General features: G+C 35.8%; 1 long non-coding RNA gene across 1 annotated transcript in view; it reads left to right on the top strand.

The window, feature by feature from the left end:
* LOC124502549 (uncharacterized) overlaps positions 1–7845 on the top strand; it is a 181358-nt gene extending 173513 nt beyond the window's left edge. The window contains exon 3 of the long non-coding RNA XR_006959934.1: positions 7780–7845. This is a non-coding gene — a long non-coding RNA (uncharacterized LOC124502549). The remainder of the gene's footprint in view (positions 1–7779) is intronic.
* The last annotated feature ends 4454 nt before the right edge of the window (positions 7846–12299 follow it).

Here is a 12299-nt window from a genome sequence, read left to right as displayed (position 1 = left end):
GGCGCAGTCGGTTAAGCGTCCGACTTCAGCCAGGTCACGATCTCGCGGTCCGTGAGTTCGAGCCCCGCGTCGGGCTCTGGGCTGATGGCTCAGAGCCTGGAGCCTGTTTCCCATTCTGTGTCTCCCTCTCTCTCTGGCCCTCCCCCGTTCATGCTCTGTCTCTCTCTCTGTCCCAAAAATAAATAAACGTTGAAAAAAAAATTAAAAAAAAAATAGAAGATTGGCTTTAGAAACCCTAAGAGCAGGAAATTTATAATAGAGAACTCATGGTGAAAAGTACTAATGTAGATATTAATAGATCTAAGTGGTGAAATAAGGAGGTGAGCACTAACATCGTTTCAGTTAAGCTTTACCTGTAACCAATTCTGTTAATAATAAAGGGCTCATGATGCCTTACAAAAGTCGCTGACCACTACCTATTTCCAGACATTATCACACCATTCTAGTGATTAAAACTTATGGAAAGTAAGGAAGATAAGGAAGTAAATTGGTAAAGCTGGAAACTTTGGAAGTTGATAGGTGTGACATAGAATGTTCTAGATTCTCAGAACTCAGTTCTCTGTAAATGCTCAGAACTTCTCTGAAAATAAAGCAAGAATAGCCAGGTGAAATACAAATACGGTCAAAAGTTTAAATAGCAATAATATGGAAGGTGGATTACAGAGTGGACTTAAAAAAAAGGTGAGATAGGATGGAACTTCTATCCTATGCAACAGTGAAAGTTCACAGCTTATTCCAAGATGTACATCAAATGAGAGTGTGATAGACAGTAATACAGATATTGTGAAAGTAAAACATTTGGGTACCAATTATAGAAAGGAGAGAAGACCAGGGGTGCCTGGGTGGCTCAGTTGGTTGGGCATCTGACTTCGGCTCAGGTCATGATCTCACGGCTTGTGAGTTCGAGCTCCTTGTCGGGCTCCATGCTGACAGCTTGGAGCCTGGAGCCTGCTTCGGATTCTGTGTCTCCCTCTCTCTCTCTCTGTTCCTCCCCTGCTCACACTCTGTCTTGCTGTCTCTCAACAATAAATAAAAACACATAGAAATTTAAAAAAAATGAGAGAAGACTATTCACATTGAACTGAATTCATTGCTCACTTATTTAATTGGTAATTTAGTTTCTTAAACTAATATTAATGCTGGACAACTTGATATTTACATACAAAAGATGGCAAAATCCTTTTTGTAGAATTGATCCTTAACTGATACCATATGTAAAAATTAACTCCAAATGAATCAAATGCCTAAAAATAAGGACTAAAAATTATAAGAGTACTAGAGGAAAATACAGGGGCAAATATTTATGAAAATGAATTAGGCAGTAGTTTCTTAGATGTGACACCAAAAGTATAAGCAACAAAAGAAGAAATAGGGGCACCTGGGTGGCTCAATGGGTTAAGTGTCTGACTTCAGCTCAGGTCATGATCTCATGGCTTGTGAGTTCAAGCCCTACATCTGGCTCTGTGCTGATAGCTCTGAGCCCACTTCAGATCCTCTGTCTCCCTCTCTCTCGGCCCCTCCCCTGCTCGTGCTCTCTCTCTCTCAAAAATAAATAAACATTAAATTTTTTTTTTAAAAAAAGGAGAATGAGGACATAACTGACAGAATGGGAGAAAATATTTGTGAATTGTGTAAGATAAGAGTTTAGTATCTAGGATATATAAGTAACTTATAACAACAAAAACACAAACAACTCAATTAAAAAGTGACAAAGGATTGAATAAACATTTTTTCAAAGAAAGTATACAAACGGCCAATAAGCACAAGGAAAGATGCTCAATGTCATGTCATTAGAGAAATGAAAATCAAAACCCCAATGAAAGATAACTTTTTTACCCAGCAGGGTGGTGGGAAGTGTTGGTAAGGATGTGGAGAAATTGGAACCCTCATGCATTGCTGGTTGGAATGTGAAATGGTGAAGCCACTGTGGAAAATAGTTTGGCAGTTTCTCAAAAAGTTAAACATAAAGTTACCGTATGACCTCGTAGTTTTACTCCTAGATATATACCCAACAGAAATGAAAACATATGTCCACATAGAAACTTTTACACAAATGTATCTAGCAGCATTATACATAATAGCCAAAGGGTGGAAATAACCCAAATGTCCATAATTAGATGAATGGAACAATAAAGTGTGTTATGTATACACAATGGATCATTATTTAGCTTTTTTGACACCTGCTACAACATGGCTGAACCTTAAAGATATTATGCTATGTGAAATAAGCCAGCTGTAAAAAAAAAAAACAAATACTGTATGATTCTACGTATATCAAGTGCTTAGAGTAGTTAAATTCATAGAAATAAAAGGGTAGAATGGTGAAGGATCCCAGGGGGGAGGGCAAGGGAAGAGTGACTGTTTGATGGGTGCAGGGTTTCCTTTTGGAATGATGAACATTTTTTGGAACTGATAGAGGCTGTGTTGCATAACATTGTGAATATACAGCTGATCCTTGAAGAGCATGGGTTTGAACTGCCTGAGTCCAATTATTCGCTGCGGTTTTATAGTACAGTACTGTAAATGTGTTTTCTCTTCCTTATGGTTATCTTAGCATTTTTTTTTCTTTTCTAACTTACTTTACTGTAAGACTACTGTATATAATACATATAATGTACCAAACATGTTAATTGACTGTTGTTATCGGTACGGCTTCTGGTTATCAGTAGGCTATTAGTAATGTTTTTGGAGAGTTAAAAGTTGTATGTGAATTTTCTACTGTGAGGAGAGTTGGAGTCCCTAACCCTTTTATTGTTTAAAGGTCAACTATATTAAATGCTATTAAACTGTACACTATGAAATGGTTAAAACAGTGATTTTATGTCATGTATATTTTACCACTCAGATATGCACTCGCGTTGGTGCACACACACACACACACACACACACACACACACACACATAACAGTAACAATGAGAAGAACTGATCCTTGAATTTAATTTTAATCAGCAAAAATGAACTGTTTGGCTAAGAGGTTGACTAAGGTAATCTTGGAATACAATGTCAGATTGTAAGAAGGAGGATGAGTCTAAAGGAATGAGTTGCTATTTAAAAAGTTATTTTTATATTTTTTTTTTCAACGTTTTATTTATTTTTGGGACAGAGAGAGACAGAGCATGAACGGGGGAGGGGAAGAGAGAGAGGGAGCCACAGAATCGGAAACAGGCTCCAGGCTCTGAGCCATCAGCCCAGAGCCCGACGCGGGGCTCGAACTCCCGGACCGCGAGATCGTGACCTGGCTGAAGTCGGACGCTTAACCGACTGCGCCACCCAGGCGCCCCTTAAAAAGTTATTTTTGATAGTACAATCAAAGGGATCCCAATGCAGAAGAAGAGGAAGAGGTACCAGGAATCCTCTGTCAGGAAAACTGAAATCTAGACTCTGTTCAAGTTTCAAAAAACAAACACAAAAACAAAATCTAGGGAGAGGGCAAGTCAGTAAAGAAAGTTCCCCAACATTATATGGGATGAGAAAGGAGGAGATCACCTACTTGAGGAAGATAATATTATATTAATAGAGTTAAGAAAGAAAGAAACTATTCAAATTCTATTTTACTTAATTGTAAAATCCTGTAATTTATAATTGTCTTTTTTTCCCCTTTCTTATGCTTTTTGGAATAATCAAGAAACACTCTCTCCTCTGTCTATCGCACAATCTGTGTGTGTGTGTGTGTGTGTGTGTGTGTACGTACATGCATGCACATGTGTTTGTTGGGACTGGAGATGGTGAGGGGTGAAAAGAGGATTTGTAATGCACAGTCTTTAGTAAAGTTCAGGCTATCGCCAACCATTCCCAAAGGGAGGCTCTACTTGTAGATGATTTACTTGAGGAAACAAAAGAAAGGAGGAAGTAGCCAAGACAATTTTGAAAAAGTATAGATTTGAGAATGGCTTTCCCTAAAATTTAATTATTTATTATACAGCCAAAAAGTGTACACAGTATGGATTGGCTTTAAGTCCATCATATAGAGCAGAGAAGGGAAGAATTGAGAGTCGAGAAACAGTTAAATTCATGTATGAAGGCATCATTTTTGACCACGGTGGCATTACACATTGGTAGGGAAAGTATGGGCTCTTCAGTACATGGTGCAAGGACAATTGGTTATCCATATGGAAAAAAGTAAAATTAGATCTTGGTGACAGAATAAATTCCAGGTGGCTTGAAAATCTGAAAGTGGAAAGCAAAACTTCAAAAATTCTACAGTTAAAAATTGGAGTATTTTTATGACCTCAAGTTTAAGTAGGATTTCATAAAGGAAAAGGTTAGTAAATTTGGCCTCAATAAGTTGCATTTTCTATATACATCAAAAGAGACCATGAAAAGAACTAAACAAAACAAAACTAAGCCACTAACAGGAGATATTGTAAAACCTATAGCCACCAAATGATAAACATTTAAAACTTCAGCAGAAGAAAAAAAAAACAACCTAATAGTAAAATGGGCAACAAGGATAAACAGGCATCTTACTTATGTGCCCAATAAAATTATCTGCAACTTCACCACTTGTGATAGAAATTCAAATTAAAATAATATACCATTCATACTCATCAGATTGCCACAAATGAATGGCAGTATCAATGTTGATAAGGGTGAAAAGCAGTGAGAGCTCTCCTACAATTTTAATAGTAGTGTAAATTGGTACAGTGACTTTGGAGTGCAATTTGGCAATATTTGATTGGAAGAAAATGAACAACTGAAATTTTTCCGACAAAGTATAAGGTTTATTCATTTAATGGTTAAAATGAATGAACTAGGATGACAAGTATCAATACAGATAAACGTGAAAATATTATATTCTTTTGATATAATGAATTCTTTTTGGACAAAATGGAGAAAAGTTCCTTTGAGGGTGTTGATCATGGAACACACAGTTTGGTGACATTTTGACTGGTTGAATAGCCGTAACCACAAAGTATTGATTAACAGATTGGGTAAGAAAGGTATTGTACCCATTACCATTTTTTATTATTAACAAACCATCTCAAAACTTAGTGGCTTAAAACAACCACCATTTTATTTAGCTTATATTCTTGTATGAATCCAATTTGGATGGTTGGGGCGTCTCACCATATGGTCTTACTTCCTCTAGTGTATTAGCTCAGGCTGTGTGTGGAAATATTTGGGGTCTAAAAAGCAGCAAGAGTGAACACTCCCCAAACACAAGTACTTTCTTGGACCACTGCTAATGTTAGATTTAGGGTTGGGAAAATAGACTTTACCTCTTAATGGGAGCAGCTGTAAAGTTACATTGTAAAAGGGTATTCATACAGGTGTGGGAAGAATTTGTGTACATTTTTACAATCAATTATAGGTGTCTTTACACAAGTATCTTGTCTTGATCTATGAAACTTTTACATCAGTTACTTGGATAATGATGCTTAGGGTCCGCTCAACATGCAGCCTTTAGTTAAATGGCTTAACCCCAATTTTAGTACAAAGGACCATTAGGTCTAACCAGTTCCTGCCAGAAGGAGAGTCTGTAGGCTTTATGGGCCAGACCATCTCTTGTGGGGTGCGATTTACGGGGGAAGCAGACTACTTCAAGAGATGCCATGTGGTTCAGCCTCTAAAAGTTAGGACAGATATCGCTTCTCAGGACTGGGTAAGAAGTATAATATTCTGCTGGTCCAGTAATGTAGAGACCCTGTTTGTAAAGAGAGAATTCTCCTTGGTGGGGTCATTAAAGTAGATCCAATTAAATAATTGGAAAAAAAATCAATAGCATTTGGCCCAGGACTAGAAAGTAAGTACAATTTTCTTTAGAGATGTATTCTTCCCCAAAATAACAGAGAAAGAAGACGATGAATGAGATAAATTCAGCCACACCCACTTTCCTGTAACCTGAGGACTTTCTTCAGGAATAGGGGTGGGATGAAAACCAATGCCCTTGAGGTCAAATAGATTTCCCTTCTTCTAGGGTACCAACATTCTGGGTGGACTCTGTTTGAAAGTATGTAGCAGTAACCAGCTAAGCAGAAACCAACTTAGCTTCTAACTGTGATAAAAGATACTGGGGTTGTGGGGAGAACTGAAGAGAGGTGGGGGCACAGGGTGGAGGGAGCAGAAAAGGACGGGATACAACAAACCTAAATAGTTACCATCCATTTGGTAGTTGAGCTATGGGTCATCACTATTTTCTTCTTTATGTTTTATGAAGTTTTCAACAGCTATAATGAGCATATATAATGTTAAAATCAAGAGGAAAAGAAACTTTCTCAGAGCCAGGATTTAAATTGGGCCAGATACTGTACATTATTCACATTTGTACCTCATACCCATTTTAATACTAAATAGGTGCCACTCTCTAAATGTTTATTGAATGCATGCTAAAATTATAGGGAGTTCAGTTTGGCTTGCGGTGAGAAAGAATTTTCTAGGATGTAAAGTAGTTCAAAAATGCAGTGCTCTGTCAAGCCGTAAATGCCATCCCACAAAGCACCCAGACAGAGGCTGGATTAAACAAGCAATATCTTGGAAAGAGTTAATAGTCTGATTGCAGATTTCAGGTAAGGCATCATGGGGGAGCTTGCATTTAAATAGATGAGTAGAATTTCAGTAGGTGAAAAAGGAGGGGGTAGGTGGAAATGAAAGAATAGTTAGAAAAAAATAAATGACTAGATGACTCTAATAGCCCCCACCTAACTAGGATTTCCGTGTATCACATCTTGAGAGACTGGATTCTTTTAAAGAAAAATACTATAGTTTCAATCTTAGAATGGATTTCTTTTATGCTGGTAAATCGTTTTTGCCATTTGCCTCTGTCATCCCATTACTGGACTGTTTCGTTAAAATTTATAATAGAACAGTATCCCCTATTCACTTTATACTTCCTCTTTTTTTGTGTGAAAATCTAATTTTTATTTTAGATGCTTTTCAAATTTCAAATTTTGCCATTAGTTTCATGCAGTAAGACATCATTGATACAATGTACAACAAAATATCATTAATAATTTTGTTATGATATAGAATTCTATTTCATTCGTATTCTATATTCCCTTTATTGTGTTTCAGCTTAAATACAAGACCTGTGATATTTAAAAAACATCAATACCTACTGTGTATTCCTCTGAGAAGTCGAGCGTGTCTGAAATATTGTGATTTCTTGTCAGGCAACGTCGCAAAGCAAGTTTATTTTTTGAATTGGTGAACAAAGAGCCAAACTTAAGAACGCACTTGGGCTTTGTTCTTCAAAAGTTGTTCTGAATGACAATTAAAAGAAAGAAAGTACAGAAAATAGAGCAGCAGAACTCTTGCTCACTGGAATGTTTTTCAGGTTTTTCCATAAGGTGTCGACACTTCTCTGTCAACTTGTAGGCTTGAAAAACAACAAAAAGCAGTCTTGTCTGTCAGGTGTTCAGTGGCATCCCTCTCCAAATCCTCCCAAGTGCACAGAGCTCTAGTTCAGATATTTCAGTGTTACGCAATTTAGTCTGTCTCTAAATGTCAGTCCCTACGGTCTCATGATTTACTTTCAGATTGGGTGCCCAAAACGCACCGCCAATTACCCCGAAGTGCTTAAGGCACATATCTTGCTCTATCTGACACTGAGAGTGTATTGGTACAAGTAAGCTGTTAACCAAAATAATGAAATGTACAGTAAAACTTGCAGATACATTGGATATATTTTAATCCAAATATTTCCATTTATCCAAATATTTGTCCAATAGTCTGATTTTTTTTTCCTCTGAGGGGACTCACTGACCATAGTTATTTTCTTATATTTGTGCCTTTGTTACAGATAATCCTACTAATATATAATTTTATTGTCTCACTTGCAGGAGCCGTATGTTTCCTTGAGCTCTCGGGCTGTTTTAGTCAGTGGTCTTTAACCAAATAGTAAGAAGGAACACTTTATCGTTCCAGGAGCACTCTTCATGGTCACACAGAAATGTAAGTGAATGAGTTTATGCTTCCCTTCCATTAGCCAACTATCATTACAAAGTGAGGCAAATAATTACTTTCACTGAGTGTGAAGTTAAGGATTTGGAAAAGACACTTGCAAATGATGGATTTGCTGTTTCCTTTAAAAGCAAGATCTACGTCAACAAAAAGTATAAGAAGATTAATAAGGATAAGAAAAAAATTACAATATGAGGCAATCTCCATTTTCTGGGGTTTTCAAGATATTTTAAAATCACATATTCTGATTCTTAGTCATCTAAAATATTTAGTCATTAAACGCCTATTTTGGGCATACTGCTTCTTTGTCCTTAAATTGTTATACCTGCTCTTATGTATCAATTCCTTTCATTGAAGGAAAAATACACCTATATGCTTTACATTTCTTATGTAATAGATGTAGTTTAATAATTGTAAAAAGCTACTAGAACTACTTTATATAAATGCTTTTATTATCCCAAACACTTGTAGAGAGCCAACTAACTTTACAGAAATGAAGAAGGAAATATAGTAGCTGAGAATCCCCACATTCAGAATACATCTTTCATTTACTTTAACTATTCAGGTCTCATCTTAAAGAATTCCTTATAGGAATCTCTATGGCAATCTGGTGTTTAGACCAGAGAGGAAAGCACATAAGGCATGGGCATTTTACCAGTCTTTCTGCTCTTTGTCATATGCTGTTTGGTTATCACCTAGAGGGTACTTCTGTGCCTCAATTTCCCACATTTATCAAAGATGACAATATAACTCTGTAGCATATACATTAAAAGATTAACAAAAATTAAGTTTTCTATTTGATTGATTTTTCTATGCGTGAATATATAAAGACATTTGTGTATAATCATATATACATTCCTAATATTCATATATAAAAATAAAACCTAAAGCTCATTCTTTAGGATGTCAGGGCATTAAAATATTCATGCCAGTTTTTCCAATATATCAATTTATGGGACTAGATCTGGCAAAGCGATCATTTGTAATGACGACTGGAATGCAGATGGTTTTAGTGACTGTATATAGAAACTGGGGGGAAGGGAATAGCAGTCATTCTTTGTTTTTTTAGGATGAGGCAGAAAATCTGCTCTCTCCTTGATATGGAGGAATTTGTTAGAAGCAAGAGCTAAAATAAGGAATTATTGATCAGCTAGAAATTATGTTTCTTTTATCTTCCCTCTTCACTAATATTTTTACCCTCTGAAATGTACAGATATTTTCACACAGATATGTTACTGACTTTTGGAGGAATACCAGTATTTTTCATTTGCAACCAGTATATTACTGGTGTTATCTAAATACTCTTTAAGGAGTCATCAGCAATTTTATTATAAGTATCTCAGGCATAAAAACTGATAATTAAACATTTTGTTACTTTATTCAGTAAATTGGAAATGATTGTGAACCATAGGATACAACCCTTCTATGGGGTGCAATTCAGAAGGCCGAGTGAACAAGGCGCTTTAAAAATTACTTCTCTTTTAAATATATGTCCCTAATTAAGATTTACTGCCATAATGGACTGCTGTTGTCGATAGGATTGTATAATGTTTCTCAAATGTGTTGAGATGGAAACGTTTGTGAATGACTGATTTAGGGGAAAAAATATTTTATCAATGTAAGAATCTATAGCCATATTCAAGTGGAAACAGCAAATCATCTGAAATAGTAGTGATCAGAAGATAGATAGCTAGAAGGAAGACTAAAATTAGCCTGTAGTGTTTAGTAAATCATTCAAAATATCTTAATTAATATTAGATTGCCAGATTATTCACTTACATTCAAGTAATCAAATCCGTATGTGTGTCTCCTCTCCGTGCTTCCCCTGCTCTACCAAATAGTGTTTGATAGTTTCTTCTGGATTCGGCAGGTATGCATGGCGATGTTTGGTAGTTCAGTGTCAACGCAAGCCTCACTAAGGCAGCTTTTGCTAGCAGACTGTGATACTATGCTGCTCTTATATTAATGAGAAAAAAAAACGTACCACATTATATAAATGACAACAGTGGACAGTTGCTAAGACAGCTTCTCCAGAGGTCATCATTATTGGGGGTGGGAAGAAGTTCAGTCTGTCTTCAAAATGAATCCTTTCTGTTAAAATCTACTTTCGCCATTAGACTGATATTGAAAATATGTAGGATCAATATATTTTTGATTTGGTAGCCCTGTGTTGATACAACCTTGATTTACTGGGCAAAGAAGCTGAGATTTATGGTCATGGGTGTCTATACTTCCTTTTAAGAATTCTAAAATGTAAGCGCAGATATTCTCACTCGTTGCTCACAGCATTCCTAGGGGAATGTAAGTCCCTCTGCCTGCTTTTTGGCCCATTTCTGGGATATTAGTTGGAAGAATGGTGAAGACTAAAGAGGCCTGTCTTTCTCTTCATTATACTGAGACCCTGTTGGCTGTATTTGGGGGGGGGGTGGTGCGCAGAAACAAGATGCTTTTATTTTTGCCTGTTGCTTGAATAAATGGAGGCTGTAAATATTTAGATCCATATACTTTTAAGTACTATTAAAAGGAAGATTTCCAAAGAGGAAAAAAATTTAAGAATCGTTTCCTAGAAAAGTGGGATGGATTGTTTCCTCATATTCCAAACATATTATTTGCAGTAGAAAATTAAATGATCTCAGAATTTATAACTGGAGGTTACACCTTAAATTGAAGTTTCTTGCTCCCTAATATATCACATTCATAATCACTTTTCAGGGCATTTTCTCTCAGCTGGAATAAAGAGCATATAATCTGCCATTTTAATCATTTTATCAAAGATAAATTTATCTTCCCCATGTAGACCTTTACACTCTAGTAACCAAGTAGATCTGCCTGACACCTGTAGGCAAAGCACCCAATTGGTTTTATTCCATATACTTTAATAACCACATAAAAGTAAAAATGGACACAAGAGAAGATGAGTAATAAAGATAAGGAATATTTATTGCTTCATATTACTGTTTAAATATGTGCATAAGGAGGGCATCACAATTAAACCACAGCATCTGTCTTTGAAAATTTGTCGTTACAACCTTTTGTCTTATCAATGCATTTCACTCATAATTATGATTAATATTCTGGTAATTTATGGAACAATAATTATCATTGCTAATGATTATGCAATAAAAACAATCTAATATATATGTGCATATATATACATATAGATATATAGATGTACATTATGTACATTGTGGGGAGGGAGGGAGAAAGAGAGAAAGAGAGAGAATGCACTTGGTAGTTCTTTAAACATGTGGTTGTACTGTAGCTGCCTGGGCAGTGTCCAATATGTATAAACATATGTAGGAGCCGTTGGTACTAAGTTAATTAAATGTATATTTAAATAATTAAGAAAACAGGCCATTCTAAATTTTGTGAAAACATGATATTTATATGTCATTTTTGTTTAAATATCTTGGAACCCTGTCTTTGGCACTTTGAAATTATTCTTGAAATATTGCTGGGACAAAAATAATGATTCATTGAATGAATGAATATAACATTCTAAACCTTGAATATTTGATTATATTCTTGTATTTTATAGTCATGTGTTCACTGAGTTTGAAAATCCTCACCACCCTCAGTGGATTTGTATATAGTGACTAATTTAAAAGGAAAAACAAAAAACAAAAAACAAAACCAGAACTGTTTTCCTGAATGTTTTGACTCTCCTGGGCTTCTTAGGCCCCTCAGACTCCATGGAGAGAACTATAGTTACTAGAAATGAAATAACAACATCATTTTTAAAGTTTGATTTCATGGGTGAAACATCAGTCCCTGGGAAATCATTTCTGAAGTTTTCTCCTGCCCTCTAGCTCCATTAATATATTTTGACACTAAATTTTCCTAAGGTATGGCAGTTTACTCTTCCTCCTCCTTTCCCCTCCCTCTCTCCCTCCTCCCCGCCTCAACGTCCACTTCTTGTTTGTGAAATTCTATAATCCAAAGTCTGTGAGTTTAAGATTACTTTAAAAACAAGCAAATGGATTTTCTATTCTTGTGACATTTATACAGGTACTGGGGGAATTAGCACGCGCTCTCCATTGTTTCTTGAATCATGTCTTAAGGGGAAAACATTCTAAGGCTATGTAGCCTGCAGTATATACTGATTTTACCCAATACTTGAGAGGTTTCAAATTATTTGCAACCACCAGTTTCTTAACTAAGGTTTATTTTGACAATGAAAAAAAATGTACAATGTTTTCTCTCCCTTAACAGCCAAATTGTTTGCCAATGCTGCCTTTGGGAAAATGGATGGTAATAGGGAAAATGGTTTTTAAATCATTTGGTATACTCTTGGCCTTCTTAACTACCCAAAAGAAAATTTTTGATTTGGCAAAACTAGTTTGAGTTGAGAAATGCTTTAAGAACTATTTTATTACCAAGTAAAATATTGTTAGTGTAA

Source organism: Lynx rufus, unplaced genomic scaffold, assembly GCF_022079265.1.
Source record: "Lynx rufus isolate CCGP_SWC_20201006 ecotype Redwood Valley unplaced genomic scaffold, mLynRuf1.p SCAF_7, whole genome shotgun sequence".
Lineage (NCBI taxonomy): Eukaryota > Metazoa > Chordata > Mammalia > Carnivora > Felidae > Lynx > Lynx rufus.
Note: the sequence above shows the minus strand (reverse complement) of the source record. Positions and strands in the feature narration are given on the sequence as shown.